Source organism: Lepidochelys kempii, chromosome 2 (genome assembly GCF_965140265.1).
Source record: "Lepidochelys kempii isolate rLepKem1 chromosome 2, rLepKem1.hap2, whole genome shotgun sequence".
Classification (NCBI taxonomy): Eukaryota; Metazoa; Chordata; order Testudines; family Cheloniidae; genus Lepidochelys; species Lepidochelys kempii.
Window position 1 is genome coordinate 159,539,585 of NC_133257.1, and position 13,234 is coordinate 159,552,818.

Here is a 13,234-nt window from a genome sequence, read left to right on the forward strand (position 1 = left end):
AGGATTTAAGTTGGTTCCAAGTAATAACAGAACAAAGTAAATTACCATGCAAAATAAAACAAAAACACAAAAGTCTAAGCTTAATACAGTAAGAAACTAAATGCAGGTAAATCTCACCCTCAGAGATGTTCCAATAAGCTTCTTTTACAGACTAGACTTCCTCCTTGTCTGGGTCCAGCAATCACCCACACCCCCGTAGTTATTGTCCTTTGTTTCAGTTTCTTTCAGGCATCTCTTTGGGGTGGAGAGGCTATCTCTTGAGCCAGCTGAAGACAAAATGGAAGGGTTTCCTAGGGCCTTATACAGTGTCTCTCTTGTGGGTGGAAACCCTTGTGTTCTCCTGTGCAGAATCACGGCTACAAGATGTAGTTTTGGAGTCACATGGGCAAGTTATACGTCCATGCATGACTCAGTTCTTTACAGGCCGATGCCATTGTTTACATGTTAGTTTGAATGATCCCAGGAAAGCTCAGATGTGGATTGGTGTCTCTCAAGGTCCATTGTTAGCTAAGTACTCCCAGTTACTTGAATAACCCCTTCACACTATGTTGACCAAATCTGTCTTATGTGCTTTCTACAGCAAACTTTAAATACAAGCATAGAGCCAACGCTCATAACTTCGGATATAAAAATGATACATGCATACAAATAGGATGAATACATTCAGTAGAATATAACCTTTGCGAAGATATGTTGCATGGCATATCTAGCATAAAACATATTCCAGTTATGTCATATTTACACTCATAAGCATATTTCTATAAAGCAGTATGGGGTGCAATGTCACAAACCCGTGCAGTAAACTGGGCCAGAATCTCATGTTTACCATGAAAACTTTGGGACTAGCCCTTGCAATCATCACAGTGATCCATGAAACTGGCCACACTACTGGATCTAGTTTTTAGTGCAGGAACCAAGAATCACCTTCACCAAAGGGAAGCCAGTTCTTTCCTCCCCATTTTCCTAAGAAGGATCAACCATATGATTCTGTCTGTGAAAACTCATGGGCTCAGTCAGCTTCCAAAACTTCATGCCCTTCCCCCAGGTAAACTGATGATGACTATTTTACATATTGGCAACTATCAAAGTTTTCCTCCATCTGCCATGAAATCTGCCCTATACACAATACAGACCCGCCACTAAACATTTTGTTCTCAACCTAGTGTGATGGGCAGAGTGCAGATTATATTACCATATAATGAAATAGAATTCACCTACTCAGGATTTCCTGTGGCAAATGGCCACAGTCTCTGTCCCATAAGTGAAATCTGGGAGGGGAGACAAGGGAAGAGTTAAGATTGGTTCTGGGATCTTACCTATGATTTCCCTGAACATCCAGGATTTAAATTTTTTTATGTTTGCTTTAAAGGGCAATAAGTTCTCAAATCCAACTCTATTATCAAAGGGTTTCATTTTTTGTCTGTGAATATAAAAAGGATTTCAGTCAACATATTTTATTTCTGATTTCACATGCAAGTGGTAACAACCACTCTTCAACTAGAAAGGGCAGTGTTCACAGCTACGTGTTTTATTTAAATAGTCCTTACTTTATTTCTTCTACATAGACACCAGATGGAAGGAGAAAATAGGGAGCTTATTTTCCTACAGTAGGCTCTTTAGGCCAAGAAGAAAGTTAGATACAGCAAGAACTGCTGCTAACTGTTGTTCCCTTTCATTATACGTGATTCTTGACTGTTCATTTTATGAATGAGTTGCAAGGTATTTCATTAGTGATTGTCAGTGTTATGCTATGCAAACATACATTATTAGTTAGACAATGCTCAAGTACTGAGCATCAATAAGGCCTCTAACATTTACATTATTAAACACATTAATTCCTGTAGAAAGTCTGACATATTAGGGCTACTTTCCCTCAAGGAATTTTGAACTAGTATGTATCCTTAACAACACTTTATATGGAATATCCAGAAATAAAATCAGTGTTTTTGGATCACAATTGTAACCTTCTGTCATAAATATAAAGGGAAGGGTAAACCCCTTTGAAATCCCTCCTGGCCAGGGGAAAGCTCCTCTCACCTGTAAAGGGTTAAGAAGCTAAAGGTAACCTCGCTGGCACCTGACCAAAATGACCAATGAGGAGACAAGATACTTTCAAAAGCTGGGAGGAGGGGGAGAAACAAAGGGTCTGGGTCTGTCTGTAGTCGTCTTGGCCAGGGACAGAACAGGAATGGAGTCTTAGAACTTTTAGTAAGTAATCTAGCTAGGTATGTGTTAGATTATGATTTCTTTAAATGGCTGAGAAAAGAATTGTGCTGAATAGAATAACTATTTCTGTCTGTGTATCTTTTTTGTAACTTAAGGTTTTGCCTAGAGGGGTTCTCTATGTTTTTGAATCTAATTACCCTGTAAGATATCTACCATCCTGATTTTACAGGGGGGATTTCTTTATTTCTATTTACTTCTATTTTTTATTAAAAGTCTTCTTGTAAAACACTGAATGCTTTTTCATTGTTCTCAGATCCAAGGGTTTGGGTCTGTGGTCACCTATGCAAATTGGTGAGGCTTTTTATCCAACATTTCCCAGGAAAGGGGGGGTGCAAGTGTTGGGAGGATTGTTCATTGTTCTTAAGATCCAAGGGTCTGGGTCTGTAGTCACCTAGGCAAATTGGTGAGGCTTTTTACCAAACCTTGTCCAGGAAGTGGGGTGCAAGGTTTTGGGAAGTATTTTGGGGGGAAGGACGCGTCCAAACAGCTCTTCCCCAGTAACCAGTATTAGTTTGGTGGTGGTAGCGGCCAGTCCAAGGATAACGGGGGTAATATTTTGTACCTTGGGGAAGTTTTGACCTAAGCTGGTAAAGATAAGCTTAGGAGGTTTTTCATGCAGGTCCCCACATCTGTACCCTAGAGTTCAGAGTGGGGGAGGAACCGTGACACCTTCACTGCAGTGCAAATGTGTCCCAAGTTTTGCAGCAGAGTGGAGATCCTAAAGCCACCTCACAACCAAGAAGGACCAAGTAGAAATTCAGATACTGCCTTTGGCTACCCAGTACCTGATCTTGCCACACCTATTTGCACAAGCAGTCCTTACTAATGTAAGTAGACTCAGGGAACTCACTGCTACTACAAAGAGTTTCATGAAGGTAGTGTGTCCTGCTTCTTTTAGTATGGTAGTATTTCTTTGAACTCAACAGGAGCAACCACCACCATAACAAAATCACATATTTCAAAGGAAAAAAGCTGAAATATCAAGTTAATCAATGTTCCGTGAGAACCACAACAAACTTGCTTCCCAGTCCACTGAGCAATAGGAGGCTGCTTTGGAATTTAGAATTCATTACCATATCGATAGCTGCACAGGGGGAAAGTGGCAGGGCATCACCAGAGCACAGCACAGCGAAAGGGTTCCAATTTCCTTTAAGGAAGGAGAGCATGATTGTCAGAATTTCTGGATCTTTGAGCAGACCTGCCCTAACAGATATTGAGATGTAGATAGATTTAAAATACTGTTACAGTGAAGCACCATTTTTTGCCATCAAAAGTAACCAATGCTGCCTGGGGGAATATTCTTCTAGATCCCTTCGGGGGCAGTCACTCTGGTGTCCACTTCACAGCTGCTGTTCTTCACACCTGGTTAATGCTGAGATCCAAGAAGGGTTCTCTTCAATGGTTCCCACTGGGCTGCAGGTTCTCAACTGTGATAATTTTTTAAAAACCCTGTTCAAATCCAAAGCTCTGCTGGACATCATAAGGCACCATGCCAAGTGGAGCTTGTAGAGCCAGTTATTAAAGATGTCCCAATCCTGCAACACTTGCTTTCAGAAATATGCCCATTTACTTCATTTTACAGTAGTCAGGTACTTAGGGAGAGAAGCAATGAGCAATGAAAACAAGCTTGCTTTGATTTGGGTGCAGAAAAATCTTTATTCAGAAAGGAAGTGACAAGAAGGTAAAAAAAACAGGAGTTCTTAATAAATGACAAGCTGCATGTCCCTGCTTGATGTAATAATGGTTTGAAAGACTTCATGCTGCTTTCTGAGAGGGAAAACAAGTAAGGAAAGCCTTTTTACAACTGAATTTCAGGTCAAGGTGTGCAAAGAGGAAGGAAAAATGGGTGCAGGGCATCCAAGGGAGAAAGTTGCTCCTGACATAGTTAAAAAAAATTAAGTATTAGGCTCAGGATTGTTCTTTATACTGTAATTCCATGACTATTGACATTTTTGCTGCAACAAATTAATTTTTCACAGGGCCAAACCTACTTGCCTTGACTTCATTAGGACTATTAGTGTAAATAAGATGGGGAGCATTTGACACACAATTTAATCACAGCAAGCTTAGAGCCATAGATATGATCCAATATATTTGTTCAACTTGCTGTTCAAATAAGATGATGGTAAAGTGGCTACTTGGCTGGGGGGGAAAGCAAACAATATAGTCTTGAGCTGAGTTCGATCTGCATAAGAGTGTGTTTAGTATGTTTCAGAGTAACAGCCGTGTTAGTCTGTATTCGCAAAAAGAAAAGGAGGACTTGTGGCACCTTAGCGACTAACCCATTTATTTGAGCATGAGCTTTCGTGAGCTACAGCTCATATCCGATGAAGTGAGCTGTAGCTCACGAAAGCTCATGCTCAAATAAATGGGTTAGTCTCTAAGGTGCCAAAAGTACTCCTTTTCTTTTTAGTATGTTTGCATCAACAAAATGAATATGGTGATGGTGCAAGAAAGTATAAAGCTTGCTAATACTCCACAAAACTGAATAAACATGATTTTAATCTGCATGGGAAAGCAAATTTTTTTCACATCAGACCCAACTCCATATGTATACTCTGATAAACTCTGCAAGATATACTATCTAATCTTAACTCAATTTTTGTTGTATTGTAATCTTCAACCTGTGATGGAATGTTTTATTTGTTGAATATCTGCATATGGTACAGTAGACTCAAATACAGAAAAAAATTACATTTTGAATGCAAACATTCAGAAAGGAAATCAGACACTTTAGACAGAAGCAACAATGCCTTCAGCAGGAAGACATCACCGTGATTATGCTGGGAAGGCATCTGTCAGTCATTCTGTCACATCTAGCTTTGCTTAATTACTTGTATGGTATTTTTATGAGATACTTCAGAAATATTCCATTTTATTTGAACTGACATTTCCTCAGTGAATTGTGTTTCTCCTCTCCTGATATTATTATATGAGCAATATAATTAAAGGCTATATTTATATACTTTTCTTGACATATTTTGTGGTATGTCTTTCCTGCAGAGTTAACTTGGGTGAGCAGCACCCAGGTCTGAGTTAGGTCTGGGTTAGGCTAGCTCAGGTGCAAGCAGTCACAATGCAGAATGACACCTAAATTAAATGCAAGGTAAGTGCCCAAGTTCACTTTGCTCTGAAATCATACCCTTGGCATGTGTCCATATGTACTAACTAGAAATTTGCTGAGCTGACCACCCAGTACTAATGTCACTTAAATGCTCATTTTGCCTCACTTTTGGGATGGTTTTTGTTGTTGAAAATAGCCACTGGAAAAAAGTATAGTTGCTAGAAGCTGAAGGGAAAAAAGAAGCAAGTTGATTTCTCCTATCAGTATGCAAATCAATGAAGTCTTTTCCATATTTGATTCCCCAAGCACCTCTGAGTTTTTTGAGCATATGTGCACTATCTAAATAAACAGAGTGATAAAGCACTCTATTAAATATCCAAGAAAAACTAGAGTTGAATAATGCTAATTGCTTTACCTTTTACTTTTTGTTAGTTGAAAGACAGTTACATACTGTACGTATTGGATATATTGTATACGTTTGGACATGTAGCCATATACTTTCTTTATATGGAAGTTCCTCAGAGTTATAGCAGCGTATCTTACAGATGCTAAGCAAGCCAATTCATACATGGTCTCCAGATGGGGAATGAAGTTCTTCTCTCAGTTATGCCAATATAAATTTAAGTAACACAATGGATTTACTCCAGATTTACACAAATGTTATAGCAGAATTTGGTTAAAGGACTTTTATATTTCTTCTGATATTAAAATAACTACATTACAGTTTGCAACAATTAGTGAGCTCTGAATCCAAGAAGGTTTAGAGGTTCAAAAGTCCATTTAAACAGGCATCTAAATAAGTATGTTGGGTATGCCAAGGATAGGCTTGGAACTGGGTTGCGCATCTTGTGAGAACAGGCTCTCTCACACAATTTCCAGTACTTCCTGTATCAGTTAAGCGCAGATGATCATTCCTTCCTCACTTGTGCTCACCTAATTGGGAAGGGCTACCATCAGACACCCACTCCTCCAAATCTAGTTGCAGCCTATTGCTAGGACCCCATCACCTTCCCCTCATACTAGAGCTAAGGGGCTGGGGAAAGTGGGCTGTCTCCTTGCTGTATCAGATTTTAGGATCTCCAATCCCATTCCCCAGCTTCTTTAGGGGATGCCTTCCAGCTCCTGTTTATCAAGGCACTTTCCACAAGAGTCCAAGTACCTGCACTGAACGCCTGCCACCAGGAGGCAACAGCAATTACCTTTTTATGACATTTCTTCCTCTGCTGTTTGCCAGAACCAGAAGCGAAGATGAAAGTAAACCTGGTGGAGAGAGAAACGTAAGCACCAAACTCTTTTGAACTTGATTAAGGTTTGGTTTGAAATGCATGTGAAGTTTCAGAGTCAAGGAGGAAGGGGTATTGTGACGCATGGCCAGAAAGGGTTAAACATCCTTGTCATAAATATAAAGGGAAGGGTAAACCCCTTCGAAATCCCTCCTGGCCAGGGGAAAGCTCCTCTCACCTGTAAAGGGTTAAGAAGCTAAAGGTAACCTCGCTGGCACCTGACCAAAATGACCAATGAGGAGACAAGATACTTTCAAAAGCTGGGAGGAGGGAGAGAAACAAGGGGTCTGTGTGTCTGTCTTTGCCGGGGATAGACCAGGAATGGAGTCTTAGAACTTTTAGTAAGTAATCTAGCTAGGTATGTGTTAAATTATGATTTCTTTAAATGGCTGAGAAAAGAATTGTGCTGAATAGAATAACTATTTCTGTCTGTGTATCTTTTTTGTAACTTAAGGTTTTGCCTAGAGGGGTTCTCTATGTTTTTGAATCTAATTACCCTGTAAGATATCTACCATCCTGATTTTACAGGGGGGATTTCTTCATTTCTATTTACTTCTATTTTTATTAAAAGTCTTCTTGTAAGAAACTGAATGCTTTTTCATTGTTCTCAGATCCAAGGGTTTGGGTCTGTGGTCACCTATGCAAATTGGTGAGGCTTTTTATCCAACATTTCCCAGGAAAGGGGGGGTGCAAGTGTTGGGAGGATTGTTCATTGTTCTTAAGATCCAAGGGTCTGGGTCTGTAGTCACCTAGGCAAATTGGTGAGGCTTTTTACCAAACCTTGTCCAGGAAGTGGGGTGCAAGGTTTTGGGAAGTATTTTGGGGTGAAGGACGCGTCCAAACAGCTCTTCCCCAGTAACCAGTATTAGTTTGATGGTGGTAGCGGCCAGTCCAAGGACAACGTGTGGAATATTTTGTACCTTGGGGAAGTTTTGACCTAAGCTGGTAAAGATAACCTTAGGAGGTTTTTCATGCAGGTCCCCACATCTGTACCCTAGAGTTCAGAGTGGGGGAGGAACCTTGACGATCCTGCAGGATGAATGACTCAAATTCAACCCTTAAAGACATGTGGGGAGATGATGTTTGTGTTTTTGTTTATTTACATGTATATGGGTAATGTCAACAATGTAATCGATAGTCCCCGTCTATGCTGTATTCTGATCATTCAAAGATCGAAAGAACAACCTAGCATTTAAATGAAGTGTAAACACGGGATATCTCTGTATTCATCTCTCTTTGACATGTATAGCAAATAATCGGTGAATGGCAGAGGAGCAGGCAATTGTCTTATGTTAATTCATATAGCTAAGTACTGGTGATAGACTGCCTGATGGATACACTGCCTTATGTTAATCTGTGTGAGTAATGAATGATGATGCTTAGGAAATAAGGGCCTGTTGTTCCCCGAGGGACTCCAACTTGTCAAAGACGACCTGAAATTGTATAAAAGATCCTTGGGACCTGATCCTTTTCATCTCAGATCTGCTTAAGCTTCATCTGGGGAAGTTTGAGTCGCAAGATGAGATCCCAGTTATGCTGTTACACCCCGAGTATGATATTGGACATTGGACCATAACTATGAACTAAATACTAAAAGAGCTCTTTGCAACTACAAAGCTCACCATCTCTGCTATGACGGGTTTCAGAGTAACAGCCGTGTTAGTCTGTATTTGCAAAAAGAAAAGGAGTACTTGTGGCACCTTAGAGACTAACCAATTTATTTGAGCATAAGCTTTCGTGAGCTACAGCTCACTTCATCGGATGCATACTGGGGAAACTGCAGAAGACATTATATACACAGAGACCATGAAACAATACCTCCTCCCACCCCACTCTCCTGCTGGTAACAGCTTATCTAAAGTGATCACTCTCTTTACAATGTGTATGATAATCAAGGTGGGCCATTTCCAGCACAAATCCAGGTTTTCTCACTCCCCCCCTGCCTTTTTTTCCAAAAGCCACACACACAAACTCACTCTCCTGCTGGTAATAGCTTATCCAAAGTGATCACTCTCCTTGGTAAACTTAAGTATTGAATTATCCACCAGCTTTGGGGTTTGTCTACCCCATTCTTTGCAGTTCACCTTAATTGAGTAACCTTGGTTGGCCCCCACGGGGACCCCGGTCCCAGGTATACTTAATATTTTATCTGGATTAGTTGACCTATCTCAAACCACAACAAGCCCAAATCCTGAGATTGTTAACTCAGTGTGTAAACTGGCAAACTCCCACTGAAATCAATTGGAGTCTGAGTAAGGACTGAGGAAAGAACTGCATCTGACCCCAAAATACCATAACAGATTTGTGTGTAAACTAAAACAAAGTACAAAACAAATAAAAGAAAATACAGTTTTAGACAAAGGCCTGTTTTTTCTTGGCCAAATTCTTCTTTCAGTTTACCACAGTAAATCAGAGTGAACTCCTTGACCTTGATAGAGTTCCTCTGTATTTACAGTTGCACAGCTAAGATGAGACTCTGGCCCTGTGTAATTGTTTGCAGTTCTCTTGGAAGTAAAGGGACACAAACATTCACCAACAATGACCCTATTCTAATATCGGGGATACTGCAGATATAATTTGTTCTAAATTTAGAGAAATATGGTGCTATCTCAGATATTGCAGTAGTGGCTGTTTTCTAGTTATGGCAACCACTGTACCACCAGGTGGCCTGATCCTGCAACTACTTACTCATGTGAGTAGTGCCATTTCATTTAGTAGTACTACTTCTACTAGTAAAGAGTTGGAGGTTTGGGATCATGACTCCTACCCGAGTTTTCTGAACAGATTTTTCTTCAGGTTATTAATATTATTTTTGCACACATGAAGTAGCAGTGATCCTTTTCTTATATATGGTATGAAATTTACAACACTACATTTATTACAACAGAATATTCTTTAGTGCATTACTTTCCTAGTACTGTGACAAACAGCTTTGGTTGAATATCAGTTCATTAAGCTGGCCTCGTTCTCAGTTCCATAGTATTAAGTCCAACACAATGTATGAGATGAACCAAAAAGCTATTAGTTTCAAAAGACTGGAGTACAATAAAAATAAACCTATAACATAAAATCTTCCCCCCCACCACTTTCAAAATCTTAAATTCCAGAATATACCTAAACAAATGTAAGGCCCAGTTTGGTCTGACTTTTCTAATGAATCAAATCTTTAAAATAACCTTTACATCCAACTATCTTCACAAATGGTACTGCAGAAAAAGTCTGAATCATTTTAAAAATGGTAAAGGATTTTCCTTTACAGAATTTTAAAAATAGAATACTTGGCTGTTTCTTCCCCACCTGTTTGGGATAAATTTTGCTTTCCTTACTCTTTGAACCATTCCCAGTGACTTGACAGGACTACTCATGCAAGAAAGGCAAACAGGATCAGGCTTTATCCCTTATGCATGCTGGTCCAACATACTCTATAGACTAATCCTGGTCTTTGTCCGGGGTCCGTACAGCCCCATTGGAGGACAGGGCTGGGAGTGGTACAGCCGCGCCAGAGGACCAGCATGGGTCACTGGCTCCTGGGAGCGGTGGCCGCACTTTCTGCTCCTTTCGCCACTGCAGTTCCCGGGAGAGCCCCGTGGTTCAGCAGATACCGATTTCTACCTGCGGATAGCCGCATCCATGGGTTTATATTTGTATTCACGCAAGGCTCTACACATACTGTCACATCTCCAGTCATGGAGGCTCCCCGGGGTTGTATGATCTTTACTATGGCTCACCACCTGAGGTTGCCTGGGGCAGCTGCAGTCTGGAAGGGTCTCTGAGAGTGCAGCTCCATAGAGCCATGCTACCCAATGGCCACAGCTGGTACAGAGGCTGGTTCTGGCCTCCTGATGATGCACCAGTTTTGGAGGTGGGCCCTGCAGCTCATTCCAAAGGTGGTGAGGTTGGGAGATGTGAAACTCCACCCCCAACAGAGCAATTGCATAGGAACTCTGTAAGGAGATCCTCCGTGAAATATCTTGCCTCTCATCCTCCGTGAAATATCTTGCCTCTCATCCTCCTGCCAGCGGTTTTACCTTGGAATTAGATGATCTGGGCCCCCGTGTTTCGAACTGATCTAGATATGTAAAAACATATCACCCTTTGGTATTTCCTTCCATTTTGCTGGCCATTCACAACATTCTGGTGACTTGCTAGCACTGAGTTCTTAGAATGCAATGCTTGCTTCGCAGATCACTCGTGTCTTCTCTTTTGTACAGGAAACAGGCATGTGCTACTGCAGGGAGACTCTACAAGGACCTGCATGGTTTCCTACTCTCCACTACAGCATCACTGAGGGTAATTTTTGGGGTAGTCAGCAGTGTGGGAATCCCCTACCAACATAGCTGCTGCAGGAGCTGACAACAAACGAGAAGTGAGCAATCTCTGTGTGACAACCCTTTGCCTCCAGCAACTCCCCTGAGACCTCAGTGATCTGCAGGTGTCTGGTACTGATTCCCCTCCCACCTCTTCTGTGGATATACAACTCCCTACTTCCAATGTAAATATTCCAACAAAACTGAGTAGAAACTCGCTGTTTGCAGTGTTATTGTGCAGCTGTATTGGTCCCAGGATATTAGAGACACAAGGTAGGTGTGGTAATATTTTTTACAGATGTAACTTCTGTCTCTTTCACCAATAGAAATTGATCCAATAAAAGATATTACTTCACCCACCTTGTCTCTCTATTAGAAATTTGTGTCATTCCCACTTCCCTGAACAATCTAATTCAGTAAGAGTTGGAAACCCTGCGTCTTGGATTGTACATGTCATCTACTCTTTGACATTAAGCACTGCAGCCAGTGCCAGAGAGCATCTGGGTGCAGTAGAAGCAATGGGAGAAGAAGAAGAAGAAGAAGAAAAAAAAGGTGACATTTATTTTATGTCATCTCTAAATATCAGCCATAAAACCAGGGCTGAGAAGATCCAAGAAGGGAAACATAATTTTTGAAGAAATATCAGTGACAGTAGGGGCTTTAAAGGAGAAGGGATAAGAACTGAACCTGAAGGAAAATATTTACAGCATTTTTCATTCACTTGAGGGAACCATCATATCTCAGTGAAAGCCATGAAGATCCCTGATTTTCTTTCCTATTTTATACTGCTCCCTCTGCCCCCGACAAAGTCCCTGCCGATAATCACCGTCATTCTGGAAGAGATTCGAAAGCTGCACCCTCAGGAAAGCATCAACATGGTCTTAAATGGCCAGAAAATGAACAGTGCCCACTGGCAGGGGCAAGTCTGGAGAATCTGGAACTAGAATTCAAGATCTCAAAGCACAATGGAGTACTTAGTACTAGCCCCATGGGCAGGCTTGAGAAATATTTCTATTGATCAAAGGGGTGGGGTTGAAAGATGCATGAGATAAATTCTTGGAAGGAAGCAGAGCTAACATCTTCAATTTTATTTTCTTGAGCAGAGCAATCATTTATAGAGCAATAATTTGAGAACCTCCATTTGTAGTGTACTGCCAGTTATTTCAACACAACTTAAATTCCAATCTATTAACCTCTTTGAACTTGCCAAACGAAAGCTATAACTGGTATGTTAACAAAGATACCAGGTATTAGGACTGATATCCATGCAGTTTGAAAAACAGAAATGCATAAAACTATACGTACAGTACATGTGCCTTGAACTTGTATAAAACTATTTGTACACCATGTGTGCCTAAAACCTGTGTTAGTTAATTTTTAATACATAAGAATTGAAACAAAACATTTTCATATTTCAATAAGCCACTTTAGTCACCGGTGACACTACAGAAGTTCATATCACAAACTAAAATCTTTGATTATACACTGATATCAAAGATGCTATGTACAATAAGATTATAAAGATGATTTTGAAACATAACTGATGGATGTTAAGTGATCTGGCAACATCACATCTATCCCTACTGTTTTTCTACTTTTAAAGCTCCATCCTCTGCTTTAAAATCAGTCTCCATGGAATTTTTCTTATAATGCAATAGAGGGACTTAAACAAAATGAGAAAAATTGAAGACTGTGATGCTGCTATAGAACCGGAAGCGATGCCTGAAGGTCTCATTTGGTGTATGGTATATGTACCTCGGGTATATGCACCTCTGCATTCACAATCCATACCTTCAGTTATACCCTGCAGGCATTTCATTATCTTGTTTACATTTTTTTTCTCACAACAAATTCAAACTCCTCAGACAAAGCCAGTTGCTGCAGTTCCTACTGGCTTTTCTAAATAAGGCAGATGGCAACTCTGTTTTGAAGCACTCTCTACCAGAGTTTGATTAATGCTTAGCATGCATGGTTTTAGCAAGTCTATTATTCTAAGTCTTTGAGGAAGCTACATGGAAAAATGCATGTATATTGCCACCATAATGTTCAGACAGCACTTCTGAGAATTCTTGACTCCCTATTTCATAACTCTTTCATTGTCCTGCTTTGTTTTGTTAATTCTGACCATTGTTTTAATTCCGTGCTCTCTCTGAGTGACAGTACTATGAAAAATGCAATTCGGAAAAGTCAGCAGCATATTTCAGTGCAGCCGCTGTAGAGATCCTAGTGAGAGGTTGAAGGTGAAAGGGAAAGGAGGCAAAAGGAGAGGGCATAAAAAAAAAACAACCCGGTTATGGATTGTGTGGAGCCTCACTGAAGCTGTTGAGTGTACCCATCACCCTTCATTTAAGACA

General features: G+C 40.5%; 1 protein-coding gene across 13 annotated transcripts in view; it reads right to left on the bottom strand.

Annotated features, from left to right (window-relative positions):
- Nucleotides 1–13,234, bottom strand: part of LOC140907213 (poly(rC)-binding protein 3-like) — a 713,049-nt gene that overhangs the window by 331,892 nt on the left and 367,923 nt on the right. Inside the window, exon 1 of one of the 13 annotated variants that reach the window (XM_073332622.1) lies at nucleotides 6,490–6,545. The exons of the other annotated variants lie outside the window; for them this stretch is intronic. The gene's annotated coding sequence lies outside the window, so the exon portion shown is untranslated. Of the gene's footprint in view, nucleotides 1–6,489; nucleotides 6,546–13,234 lie in introns of those variants that run through there. 13 annotated transcript variants of the gene reach the window in all.